The sequence below is a fragment of the Lycorma delicatula genome, chromosome 1, assembly GCF_047948215.1.
Source record: "Lycorma delicatula isolate Av1 chromosome 1, ASM4794821v1, whole genome shotgun sequence".
NCBI classification, from domain to species: domain Eukaryota; kingdom Metazoa; phylum Arthropoda; class Insecta; order Hemiptera; family Fulgoridae; genus Lycorma; species Lycorma delicatula.
This window is the reverse complement of record NC_134455.1, coordinates 157,574,119-157,588,581: the sequence shown is the minus strand read 5'-3', so window position 1 is coordinate 157,588,581 and position 14,463 is coordinate 157,574,119. Positions and strand designations below refer to the sequence as shown.

The 14,463-nt window shown below is 31.3% G+C and overlaps 1 protein-coding gene across 6 annotated transcripts in view; it reads right to left on the bottom strand.

Moving 5' to 3' along the window:
* Nucleotides 1-14,463, bottom strand: part of CrzR (corazonin receptor) — a 1,123,351-nt gene that overhangs the window by 360,168 nt on the left and 748,720 nt on the right. For 3 of the 6 annotated variants that reach the window (XM_075365578.1, XM_075365549.1, XM_075365566.1), the window contains one exon: nucleotides 12,429-12,506. The exons of the other annotated variants lie outside the window; for them this stretch is intronic. The gene's annotated coding sequence lies outside the window, so the exon portion shown is untranslated. The remainder of the gene's footprint in view (nucleotides 1-12,428; nucleotides 12,507-14,463) is intronic. 6 annotated transcript variants of the gene reach the window in all.

Below are 14,463 nucleotides of genomic sequence, written 5' to 3'. Positions count from 1 at the left end.
CTTCCCCTTGTGAGATCCAAATGTTTCATTAATTGAAATTTTATTTGGTTATAATTCTGAAACTAATGAAAATAAGTTCCACTTTTGAGATATCGTAGAAAACCTCTCAATGAGGGGCTTATTACTGCAGTTAAAAAAAGTCTAAATGTTTTTTTATTTTGTAGTCCTAAATCCAAAATTTCAACATCCTACGGCTAATCGTTTATGAGTTTAATACTTTCTTTACTTCGTAAAAAGAATAATTTTCATCTATTATATTTGTATAAGTACAAGTTGTAAGAAAAAAGTTACAAATATTAATTAATATAACTAAATAATTATTAGGTTAGTAGGTAAAAAATAATTTCTTAAAATTGTACATGTAGACTGTAAAAGCCTTTGTGTTAACAATGAAGTTAAAAATAAATTAAATAAAGTTTAAACTAAGGAAATGTAAAGACAGATAGAGAAGGAGAAAATATTGTGATAAAATCTTGTAAAGATTTGCCACCACCACCAGGTGGCAAAGACCGAAGAGGAGGTGACACGAACCGCGAATGCCGCTATTTCGATGGTCAGTGAATGAATGGTCGGGGTGGGACTCCCTCCATCTGTCCTGCGATAAATCTCTATTTCTCTCAATGGCGGGAAGGAACTGACTGGTGCCTTTCCCGATTTCGATGGAGGGAGCGATAATCCAATCACGAGAGGCTGCCAAGTATTTTTGAGTGTGGTTGGACCATACGTGGTCATTCACTCGTCACGTCCAGGCGTGGAGTGAGAAAGCCGAGCAAACTGTCAAGAACTTGGTTAAGTTATTATCGAACGTTGGAGTGTCTCGTACATAGAATAGGAGGCTGTACGCACATGTGGTGAACTCAATTCTTCTTTATTGCGCGCCAGTGTGGAAGAGAGCCATAACGGTAGGGTGTAACAGAACACTGTTGGAGGGAGTACAGCGTCGTATGGCTCTTAAGGTGGACACCGCCTCTGTCTCGACTGAGGCGGTGCTGGTGGTGACTGGGATGCCGCCACTTCAGCTGCTGGTAACAGCTCGTGCACAAATTTATCAGGGTGTGTCTAAGAACGATGCCAACAGAACTGTCTACAGGGATTGGCAAGCCAGGTGGGATGCGTCCACGAAAGGGAGCTGGACGCATCGTTTGATCGCGCACATTGACCCGTGGACCGAGAGGAAGTTTTGCGAACTGGGATTCTGGCTGACACAATTCCTGACTGTCCATGAGGGTCTTTCGTTCATACCTGTGTGGACGAAGAAGAGCTGAAGACCCCTTCTGCCTCTACTGTCGGGAGTTAGACAAGCCGGAACAAGTGATATTCCATTGCCCCCGGTGGGACGAGGAACGCCGCGATTGTACTGTTGTAACTGGGCATCTCGAGGTGGGGAGCATCGTTGGGACGATGTTACGTAGTTCGGTAGACTTCGATATTATGGCAGGGTGTGTGTAGGGAATAATGCAACTGAAATATCGGGATGCGATGGAGTGAGGGACATTTGGAGACGCTGGACGGTGGTGATGAAGTGCGGGGACCCTCGAGCCCCAGAGCTAAAAGACTGAGTCCCTGATGCCGTCCCTTCGGGGGTCCCCGTTAGAGGCGAAGTACAAAGGACCGAGTCCCGGTTGCTGGGTGATGGAGGCCGGGAACGGCATAGCCGGTCTTGGCATTTCCCTCGTCTGGCGACTAGAGGCAAAGGCATCTCCCGGAACCGTGTTCATGCTTAATTGGGGGTCTGATTCCGGGAGGCAAGGGAAAAAATAAATAAATAAATAAAAATGTTTATTTATTTATGACGTACTGTGTTATTAATTTATTATAGCTTTACTCCTTATCATCTACTTTATATGTGCTCATTATACTGTATGAATTTGAGTATTAAAATTCTTACAATGTCGGATGAACCATCTGTCTTCTATCCACCATAATAAAATCTGATTACCTCAATAACTGCTACTGTAGTAGTAAAAATTAAAACTAATAATTTTATCAATAATTTATGTAAATTATTAAATTAAGTTTGCAATTTATTTGAACCATTTTATTATTGTCATATTGTAGTTGTTCATTAATTACAATTAAAGTTTTATTATTTGTAATTATTTAAGAGTTCGACATTTAAATTTCTCTTTATTAACACAAAAAATTGTAAAATCATAGATTATAAAGGAACTTTGTATTTCTTAATGTGATTCGCGCAATTAAATCTTTGCTTTCATAATCGTACACTTATAAATTATTGTGATTGTGTATTTTAATATTTATGTTGATCATTTCTATATAAAAGTTACTTCTTAAACTTACGTGCTTACAAATGAAAAGAGATTTTTTGTTAACTACTTTTTAATTAACTTTGCTATTTTTAGGAATATAACAACATTAAAAAAAAATAACTTGTTACAAGAATGAGCGGTAGTTAATTTGTTAGTAATTTAGTAGCTTAACATCAGCAAGAATAGTCCGTTCGTAAAGATCTTTCAGAAACTTCCCCCGGCTCCAAAGCCAGAAGAAAAATGAGAGAAGTTAGTGTAAAAGAAAAGCCTAATATTCGTTAATTAGTTTTTGTGTATAAAAATGAACCGGTTGAAAATGTGTAAAAAAAATGTATCAATTTTCTACAAAGACGTAAATAATAATTATATACCTATAAAGTTTAATTGAAACACTATTTTGTCACACACAAACACTAATTTGTCTATTATTTAAAAGGTATATAATATAGCATATAAAACAGATGTAAAAGATAAATTAATCCAACTCAAATATTACTGATAAAACAGGTGTTTATAAAACTTACAAAGCTTTATATTGATATGACAATTAAAAATATTTAAAAAATACCATCACAATAATTAATAAGAGTACGAATTTGACAAGCAAAGGTTTAACTACACGGATCACACTAAAAAATACAAACGCCCTGTGCAGTAGAAGACAGAAGGTACCTTAATAAAATAAAAGAAGGTAAAAAGTAACTTAAATACCATTCTCTTAAAAATTAAAAATAATAAAATAAAAATGTAATAAATGACTAACTACAATGATAAATGGTTTAAATTGTAAATTTAACAACTTATTCAAATCTATAATTTATATAAATAAATGGTAAAATTATTCAAAGTAATTCTTAGATACAGTAGCAGTTGTTAGGATAATCAAATTTTATTAATGATGGAAGAAGACTTTTTAAAGTATTTTAATACTAAATCATTCATGGAATGTGTTAAGCATATGTAAAACAATTAATAAACACTAAAACTAGTATTTATAGAAGCCAAAAATATTCTGCCGTTTGCACAGTTTATCACAAATATTCTTTGAGAATATATCCATTACACAGTATGTGTAAGATAAACAAATAAACGTCCTGTACAAGTAAACGTCCCATATAGTACACAGGACTCTTTAGATTATACAATCTAAAGAGTCCTGTGTAGTATATAAATGAAAACAAACGAAAACTTAAGCTGTTTACTCTAAATCGTAAGTTCTTAATTTCTCTTCTACAGTAAAAGTATGTAAAATAAAATATGCTTATTTAATTGAACTAAAGAAAATGTATAAAAAAAAAATATAATTGTTTAACATCATAATTAGTCTAGATGTTGGGCATTTAACAGGTGCGCGCGCTCACCTTTAAACATGTTGACTAGAATATGTAGGAACAGAGAAGATTTTGATTGTATTCATTCAACATTATATTTGATATTATGTATTCTAAACATGTTTCCCTTCTTGCATTACCATTGAAGGTCAGATGGTGCAGAGTCCCGTGAAGGGATAATTAATCAGAAGGATATTAAGGAAAGCGAGGTGTAATGTAAAATAAGCAGTGACAAATTGAAATCTACAATTGTATTCTGTATCAGACAGTTTATATTTCCACCAATCACGATTGAATATCTAATGAAATCTATAATTTGTCATTATATATTTCATTACTAACATTTATAAAGTAATAAACATAATTGTACATTTTGTTATAATAATAAAGTATCTAAAAAAAATTCATCAACATAAGTAAACCTAATTACAGATTATTTTTCTTAAAAATTCTTTTTGTCTTGAAGTATTTTAAAAATTATTAATCTAGTGTATGAAGAATATTTCTTATTCTCAGTTCCAATCTTTCCGTTTGTTTGAAATTATGTCTATTAGTGCAACAACAAAAGAAAGTTGTCAGAACTATCTATGGTTTTGAGTGAAATGTATGAAGTTAAGTGTGACCTTACTCTTAAAAGTACCATACCCATCCTTATGAAAAAAAACTCAGGTTAACCTTGGCAGACATGGTAGTAATAGGGATTGAAGTTGTTTCTTATTGCTTTATTTATTTAATTTTCTAGATATATCCTATCCTATCAAAATTTAGTCAAAGGTACGAGCATATCAAAAACAATTGCATCAGGTAATTCCGCTGTGTGAAATGTGGGAAAGACCTGATTGTCTCGGGAAGGACAGGAACACACCTGCTACCTATGCTTTATAACAATCTGACAATCCGGTAAACTCGAGGATGTAGATTGTACGAAAAAGTATTAGAGACGAAACAAAGGCAAATCGGAAAACACAACTTACTTCAAGAGCCGTAGCGCAATCGGCCTCACGTTTAATGATAAAAATTTCCCTACGTTGAGTCATGGAGCACCTGAGAACTTCGGCGTGAAGCCTGAATCTCTCCGCCGAACATTCAAATATAAATTTTCTAGTTCAACTGTTTGAAAATCTGAAAAGCTTGCTTAATCAGATACTCCCGAAAATCTGTTAATGGCTAGGTATTTTCCTGATCATTACATGAAACATTAACTATCTATACTTGAACTAGAAATATGACAATTACCAATCCCTTGGACATGATACTGGTATCAGAGACTCACTTTACAGACCGAAATAGCCGTGATATTGACAAATCGCCCAGATGAGAGAGCTCATGGGAGAATTGCGATATTATTTAGGAATTCTGTACGGTATCACAATTTCCAGCTTTCTACACTAACCAGATTCAGGCAACCACGGTAGAAGTTACAAACTGCTTTGAACCAATAAGACTATCCGAGGTGTACTGTTCCCTGCTCCCTAATATTAACTAACGGGGTTTTCTTCGAGTATTTTTCGACACTGGGTTCCAGTTTTATCACTGAAGGGGACTGGAATGCGAAAGGCCCATTTTGGGGTTCGCGGTTAACAACCACCAGAGGAAGAATGTTGTGGAGCTGTATTCAAAATCTACGCCTGGAAAAAGTCGCGGCGTATGTCAGCCGACATACTGGCCAATGGACCAAACAAAGATCCCAGGTTTACTTGACTTTTATAGCACTTCAGTTATATCATCTGTACACCGTTTGGTAGAAAACAACTACGATTAGACGTTGGACCATATGCCATTTTATTTTCAAATAAGTACGACGGTGCTAAAGAAGAAAAGGAGGTCTACCTGCATAAGAAAAAACGGATTCGCTCTCTCATCAGGAATGGATCGATGAGAAACTTATTGACCCATTTCCGCTCGATACCCTGCGGATATTGACTAGGCAACATATATTTTAAAGACGGTCATGAAGGAAGGGGCATGGCGGTCTACGACAGAAGTACATTAGACCAGAGACAATAACATTCTGAAAGAGCTGATAGATATAACTGGCTCAAAACGGCATCGCATACGAAACTGACAGCGGTTCAGGTGGCCCGAATAGAGAACTCTTCTTAATAGAGCTGCACGGAAGTAAAGACGTTGTTGGAAACTTTCTGATAGAGAAATTCAAGGATTATATTGGAAATCCTTCTATCCTGAATAAGGAAGGATGCACCTTTGCACCTTACAGAATCCGCGAAGAGGCTACGGCGACCTGCCGGTCCGATAAAATCTGTATAGATCCGATGCTGTCTGCATTACAGGGTAGTACTGAATCATGGGTAAGGAATTACAGAGGGGAAGCGGATCTATTTGCTTCACACTTAGGCGAAACTTTTCAAGTACACGATGAAGAAGGTCTTAGTGACGAGGATATTAAAGACTTCATAGAGTGCCCAAAGCCAATCATCTTTCTGAATAAACCGATCTCCAAAGGGAATTAATACAGTTAATCATCCAGAGAAAGCGACTTAAGAAAGCCCTGATATTTCTTTAGTGATAAACAAAATGTTTATGCTACTATTTAAAGACATAATGTACATTAAGGATCTCTTTAAATCTTTACTGTGAACGTCTTACTTTCCAGCGAAGTGGAAGGTATCTCAGATAGTAATAATCTTAAAACCAGGGAAGGCTGTATAAGAGTTTATTCTTACAAACCACTTAGTGGTTAACGGTCATTTCTAAACTCTTTGAAAATCTATTAGTACGCAGGCTTAGATTGTTTTTTGAGGGAAAATAATAATTTTGGATCACCAGTTTGTATTCAGGCCACTTTATAATCGAACAATCCCATAGAATCTTCACCGTCATTAGTGGATGTCGGGAGGAAAGAAAGTTCTGCTCGGAGGCATTTTTAGATACCCAATAGGCCTTTGAAAAAGTATGGTTGGCTGGTCTGCTGTATAAATTAATATGAAAACTTTCTCAATCCTACTGCCTTATCTTACGGAATTATCTTGAAAGACATTTCTCTCAGATAAGATGTAAAGTTGAGTTATTGAGACTCTTCAACGTTAGGTCGGGTATCCGTCAGGTTCTGTACTGGATCCTGTGCTGAAATCAATATTCACTGCGAAGTTTCCAACCCTGCAAAGTTACACCGTTGCCACATTTACCGACGACAAATAACGCTCTCCTTGCCCTTAACAAAGACCCCACACTAGTCTCGCGGAAGATTGAGGTCAAGTGCAAACGGTATTGGATCATGTGTGAAAAACGGAGAATTAAAGTTAATCAGCATAAATCAAAGTACGTCCTATTCACTATGAGAATGAGTGATTGTCAGAGTGTGAACATAGATGGCATCTTGATCCCTCAATCAATGAAGTGCCTAGGACTGCACCTAGATCGGCAGTTTATCTGGAAGTTATTACGTGAGGATGAAAAGAAACAACTGAACATGAATTATAGGGAAACAATAAAATATTGTCACACCACACATTGTTCAGTAACGTCAATTATGTTACGTTTTAGTAACGTAGGTGACATACAACGCTTCCAAAATAATTACGGAGGTACCATGTTTCAAACGGAACTATGAAATTCACTATCTGGAGCTTCCGACGGTTACCCACCGGGTTGGTCTAGTGGTGAACGCGTCTTCCCAAATCAGCTGATTTGGAAGTGGAGAGTTCCAGCGTTCAAGTCCTAGTAAAGTTATTTTTATACGGATATGAATAATGGATCGTGTTCTTTGGTGGTTGGGTTTCAATTAACCACACATCTCAGGAATGGCCAAACTGAGACTGTACAAGACTAAACTTCATTTACACTCATACATATCATGTATCCTCATTCATCTGAACGGTAATTACTGGAGTCTAAACAGGAAAAAGAAAAAAGAGCTTCTGACGGTTATTGAGGTTGTAAGATAGTACAGTGTTTGATAACAGCGGGCAGTACAGTGTTCAATCTATACGATAACAACGGAAAATTCCGAAAATTGAAACGTCTCCATGTGTTTGACTCAGGGACTACTAAACGACAGTTTGCAGTTACTATTGCCAAACTATCGATGCTACTATTGTTTAATTCTTTATTTCTTTTTTTACAGTTACAAGTTGTATTGTTCTTGTCAATTTTTACGTAGCTATGCATATATCGACTCGCAAATATCTCATTATTTGTTAATTTTTATCAATTATTTCTTTATTTATTGGTTATTATTTGTTTATTGTTTGGTCTTGGCTATTACTATGATGTACACTGTGACACATATATTCTTTTACTAATGAACTTTAAGAACATTTCGTACTGATAACATTTGTTATGGATTGAGTAGTTAGTTATGGGAGTTTCTTAAGAACTCCGTATGATGTGCTTATTATCAAACGATTTACTTATAGTTCCACTTCAGGAACCGATTGTAAATTACTAGTTGTGGAACAAAAAAAAAATTATTAAAAATCAGTAATTAAATAAAATAAACAAATTGAAAATCTATTAAAAATAATTTTAAAAAATTGTGTTAATTCTTAAATTTTTTATTTTTATTTTTTCAGGTCGACGCAAAATTGAAACTATCATCTTATTTAACACTTTATTTGGCACCAAATTTTAAACGGAGACGTGGAAAAATGTTTAAATGTGTATTAATTATAAGAATGTATTTTTTTAGTTTTATTTAAATTTTTTGTTTTTTTTTTTCGTTTGATAAACTACAGTTAGTCCTATTTGAGATACAAAATAATTTATGAAGCATGAAAAGGAAAACAATTTTTGATAAAAACAAAATTAACGAAAAATAAAGTAATAAGATTTAGTAACAAGCGTCAGTTAAATTGCTTGAAAATTAGGAAATATTTATTAATTTTCACCGTTACTGATTAGTTATAAATTTAAAGACTTTGCAATGCAATTATTATATTTAAGAAACGTTAACACAAATTTTTTTTTTATATTTTTCTAACATTACAAAGAACAACTTCTAATTTAAGGATATAATACTGCTTAGAAAACTTTTATTGCGGTATAACAATTAAAATAAAAGCAATAATGAAGATGAAAAAAATTATCGTAAAATTGTTAAATTTCACTAAGGAATTTTTCCTTTATTTCCTAAGTTTGAGTAGTAGAATAGTTCCTAACTTTCTTCTGGGAGAAAATTATTGTCACTCTTACCTCTCACTCTTGTGTTTGAAGTCAATAATAATTAAAACCAGCGGTTTTATGAAAGCAAAAGTATTTCAACTTCTTCTATTCCGCTCTTTCTGTGCAGTTTGTTTCGAAGTTAATTATGTTTTTTCAATGATATTTTTTTAAATAGATAATAGTTGTTTAAGTCTATAGAAACTTTTATTAAAATAAATAAGACTAATGTGTGCAAATCCAAAAGAATTTGTTTTTATTTACAATAAATATTTCTGACTTCATTTAACACTGAAAAATCGAATGACATCAAGTGCTTTTTTTAATACATCTTTTTAAAAATTTGCCTTGTTTGTTTTTCAAATTGAATTTTAGGAAGATTTTAATTTTTCTTAAGATTAAGGGATTTAAATATGTTTATTCCTAAATATTAAAATTAATAATACAATAATGAATAATTTTATAAATTAATTTAACATTATTTTTTACCAAAATTAATTTCAGTAGTTGTTAAATTTTTAAAATGAATAATACATAAAACAATACGTACCATACCAATTTTCAATTATGAATTTTTATTATTAATAAAAGTATATATATATATATATATATTTTAATTACCTAGTTTAACATAATAGTAAACCTAAGAGAAATTAGGAAACTAAGGTAAATATTTTCTTAACCTCTTAGGATTTGCAATGTTTTTTTTTTTAATTTATTTCAAGAGTGAAGTTTAAATTAAGCTCATACTGACAAAAAAAAAATCTAAAAATAAAATTATTTTAATTAAAACCAATTGAAAATAGTAAAGGTGTCAGTATCTCAATTTTTTTTTTATGCAAGATTTTGATCATATTTTAAAATCGATGATAAAATGTAAGAAGACGTACTTATGTATAATACGTATTGAAAATATTTACAATGCAAATCTAAAATACATTTTAGTGATATTCTAATTTTTAACACAATTATTATGGAAATATCTTGTTCTTCAGATTCTTGAATAAAATAAAAATGCCAAAATTTAAAATAAAGGCTATAATTACCTCACTCGTTAATTTTATGGAGTAATATAAAGTAACAACTTAATTTTCACATACATCTAACATTTACGTATGGAATAATGATCAAAACAAACAAGGTATTAGTTGTTCTAACGTAGCACTCAATTCAAATCGTTGAATTTTAAAGAACAATTAGAGAAATAACAACAATTTTTATATCCTAGTATATTTTTTAGGTAGTTCTTTTATTTTGATTTATATTTAAAATATAATTTATAGGACACAACAGATTGCTGGTGTGTCCGATAAATAAAAGTCAATAATAATTACACTATTCCGTTTAGTGAACTCTTGTATACCGATTACAAATGATAATTTCCACCTTACGGTGTAAAATATATTCAGTTTTCATTATTGGATTATTTGTGAATAATCAAAAATGAAAAAGAAAGAATCATACAGGAAAAAGAAAGATAATGTGAGGAACTATATATATATAAAACGACAAAAAGGTAATATGAACAGGAAGAAAATGTTAAGAAAAAGCGAGGAATAAAAATATTAAAAGAAGATGATAAATATAAAAAATAAGAAAACGTTAAGGATAAGGAAAAATAAAAAAAGATTAAGAAAGGATGATGAATATAAAGGGAGAGAAAATTTGAAAACTAGAGAACGTATACACAAATTAAGATCAGAAGAATTATATCAAACCTAAGAGCAATTAAATGATTGGCAACAAAAAACAAATAAACGAAATGACGATCAACTTCTACTTACGGAGAATATTGTTCAACAATATCAGAGGAGTAATGAACTAAAAGATAAGGTTTTTTTGTAATTTATTAAAGATGGGGCATGTATACCTCAGTGTATATGTTGTTCTTGTGAGGGTCTATTTTTCAGTCACTCTGTAGTTAACTTTAATGTAGATGAAATTAAACAGAAATTCCAGAAGAATTAAATAAAATTAAACGATAAAATCGAAATATAATACGATTCTAAATTAAAATGTTAAATAATCAGATGTTTCATCAAATCTATTACATATGTACACAGGTAATAATGCCTATTAAATTACATATAGACATTTTAATAGTAGATAGATTTTATTTCACTAATAACTTCTGATTTTTTTTATTTTTTTTATTGTTATTATTAATTTATTATTTATTGTAAATTTTTTACAATCACGGTTTAATTATTAATAAATCAATATATTTAAATCAAAAAAAATTTGAGAAAAGTAAATTAAAAAAAAAGATAAAAAAAGGATTTGAAGTCGGATTTGAACCGATGTGCCTTCCCCTTGTAAGATCCAAATATTTTATTAATTAAAATTTAATTTGGCTGGAACCAGTGAAAATAAGTATAGCTTATGATATATTGTAATAAGCTCTCAATGAGAGCTTATTACTGCAGTTAATAAAAAGTCCATCACCCAAATTTTTGAGATTTTGGATTTTTCTGGACACTTTTGGTTCAATCGATTGCAGTCAAAAGGGGAGGTGCACAACTAGATGTTATAACAGTCCTAAATTCAAATTTTAAACATTCTACGGCTAACCGTTTTGAATTATGCGAGATGCGTACTTACGTCCGTACAGACGTCACGTCGAAACTAGTCAAAATGGATTCAGGGATGGTCAAAATGGATATTTCCGTTGATATCTGAACACCGAAATTTTTCGCGATCACAGTACTTCCTTTACTTTATACAAGGAAGTAAATATGTAGAGATCCAACGTAAAGAGGCTACTAGCAAGAATAAGTATAAACTATGTTTTTATAACTAAGAATGGTACTAATAAAAATAAACAAATACTTTTATTATTCATGTACATTATGCACGTAAAAATATTAATAATAGAGAAATATTATATATAGGGAAAAGGCATGGAGAAATATACCAACTTACTATTACAGAATAAGTGGGTAAATTATATTTGCGTAATACATAAATAACATACCTCCTGCTTATTAAAAAGATATTCAAGTCAAAAATAATTTTAAAGATTATTATATAAACGATCTGAATCAAATCCAAAGCCAATTAGACTATTACACTTGTTATTAATCGTACATTTTATTGAGCGAGTTAAATATTTTTTCTCTTTCTGATAAATGAACTAGAAACACGCCTCCAACAGGTTTTAATAAAAAAAAATAATAAAAAAATAAATACCAGTACATCCCAACGTCGACGTATTTGAGATACTACTGTTAAATTGGTATAAATTAATATTAATTGATGATAATAATAATAATAAAATGACCAAATTAAATGAAATTACAAATTTCAATCACCAGTATACGGTGGAGAATTCTCTGTTTTATCATGCCTAAATATCTTGATTGCACAAAATATAATCTGAATAAGGGTGAATGTCACATCAATCAAACCCACTGACCAATATTCAATTTTCAGAGACAAGGGATTGAATCTTTATTCGAGAATCACAGAAAATATTTACCACGAAGGGAATTTTCTCCATTTTTATCTCAAATAATAGATAAAATAGTTAACTGTATTTTTTGTTTTAATAAACCACATTCTATATATGTAAAACATACGTCTTATCTTATGGAATATCCAAATCCTCAAATAAATTATACAATAAATGTCTATTTGCTACAATAAATTAAAAATGATTCTTCAAAAATAAAAAAAAAATAAATTAATTATATTTACTCTACTAGTTTACCTTCAATAATTGAAGTAGTTTTCATCGAAAATTTTTTACTCTTTTATTCTGAGCGAAAAGATTTTTCGCTCAGTAATTCTAAAAAAAAATAAAGAAGCAAATTAATAAACATGAAGGATTTTTTAATAGTAAAAAAATAAAAATAAAAATGATGTATATTAAATAATTAATAAATAACAGAAAATACAAATAGAATATGAAGTATAAATAAATTAAAATTTGTAGCTATCTTTAGACACTCCAGCCAGCCATCCGATACGCTAACCTTACAACATGCCCAGTTGCTGAGCAGTCCGGTAAAATACTAAAAAAAAGAAGAAAATAATAATAATTAGTATTTAATTTTCAAGCGCATGAGAAATTATTGTTTTATTCACGGTTAATAGAATGTGTTTTAGTTGTATGGTTTGCAGGTTGTATCAATAATTTGTAGAGACATTAAAATAATGTCATCAGCAGAAGCTAGACGTGAGTAATTCATCAATAATAAATAGCTTTTTAATCCCCTAAACATACACGTATTTATTAAAAGCATTACTGTTATTGTTTTAAAAATTGGTAAATGATATTTAATTATTGTCTCTCTACTATAAAAATGTTGTTATCTAAATGTGTTTATAGTTTTCCGTTCCTTTTTTACTTTCTTGTGCGAAGTAAAGATAGTGTTGTGATGGCAAAAAATTTATATTTTCAGATTTCAACGGACATATTTATTTTGACCATCCCTGAATCCATTTTGACTAGTTTCGGCGAGTTGTCTATACGTACGTATGTACCCACCGGCTTGGTCTAGTGGTGAACGCGTCTTCCCAAATCAGCTGATTTGGAAGTCGAGAGTTCCAGCGTTCAAGTCCTAGTAAAGTCAGTTATTATTACACGGATTTGAATACTACATCGTGGATATCGGTGTTCTTTGGTGGTTGGGTTTCAATTAACCACACATCTAAGGAATGGTCGAACTGAGAATGTACAAGACTACACTCATACATATCATCCTCATTCATCCTCTGAAGAATTATCTAAACGGTAGTTACCGGAGGCTGAACAGGAAAAAAGAGTATACGTACGTATGTATCTCGCGTAACTCAAAAACGATTAGCCATAGTATGTTAAAAATTTTGATTTAAGACTGTGGTAACATCTTATTTGAGTTGTGCACCTCTCATTTGATTGGAATCGACTGAACAAAAAGTATCCAAAAAATCCCAAAATCCCCAAAGGTTTAGATTGTTAATTTTTTCTTAAATGCAGTAATAAGCCCTCATTGAGAGCTTTTCAACGATTTATTATAAGTTGTACTTATTTTCACTGGTTCCAGAGTTTTAGCCCAATTAAATTTTAATTAATAAAATATTTGGATCTTACAAGGGGTAGGCACATCGGTTCAAATCTAACTTCATCTCCTTTTCTTTTACATTTTTTTTTTTTTATTTTAAATATATTGATTTATTAATAATTTATTAACCCGTGATTGTAAAACGTTTTAAAATAAATAATAACAATAAAAAAATAATATGAAAATAAAATCAGAAGTTATTAGTGTAATAAAATCGTATGTACTATTAAAAATGTCTATATCTAATTTAGTAGGCATTATTGACTGTGTGCATATGTAACAGATTTGGTGGAACATCTAATTGTTTAACATTAATTAAACAATTTAATTTAGAATCGTATTATATTTCGATTTTCTGGTTTAATTTTATTTAATTCTTCTGGAATTTCTGTTTAATTTCATCTACATTAAAGTTAACTGCAGAGTTACAGAAGAATAGACCCTCACAAGAACAACTTATACACTGAGGCATACATGCCCGATCTTTAATAAACTGCAAAGAAGTCTTATCTTTTAGTTCATTACTCCTCTGATATTGTTGGATAACATTCTCCCTAAGTTGAGTTGATCATCATTTCATTTTTTTTTTGTTGCCAATCATTTAATTGCTCTTAGGTTTGATATAATTTTTCTGATCTTAATTTGTGTACACGTTCTCTAGTTTTTAAATTTTCTCTGTGTTTATATTCATTACCCTTT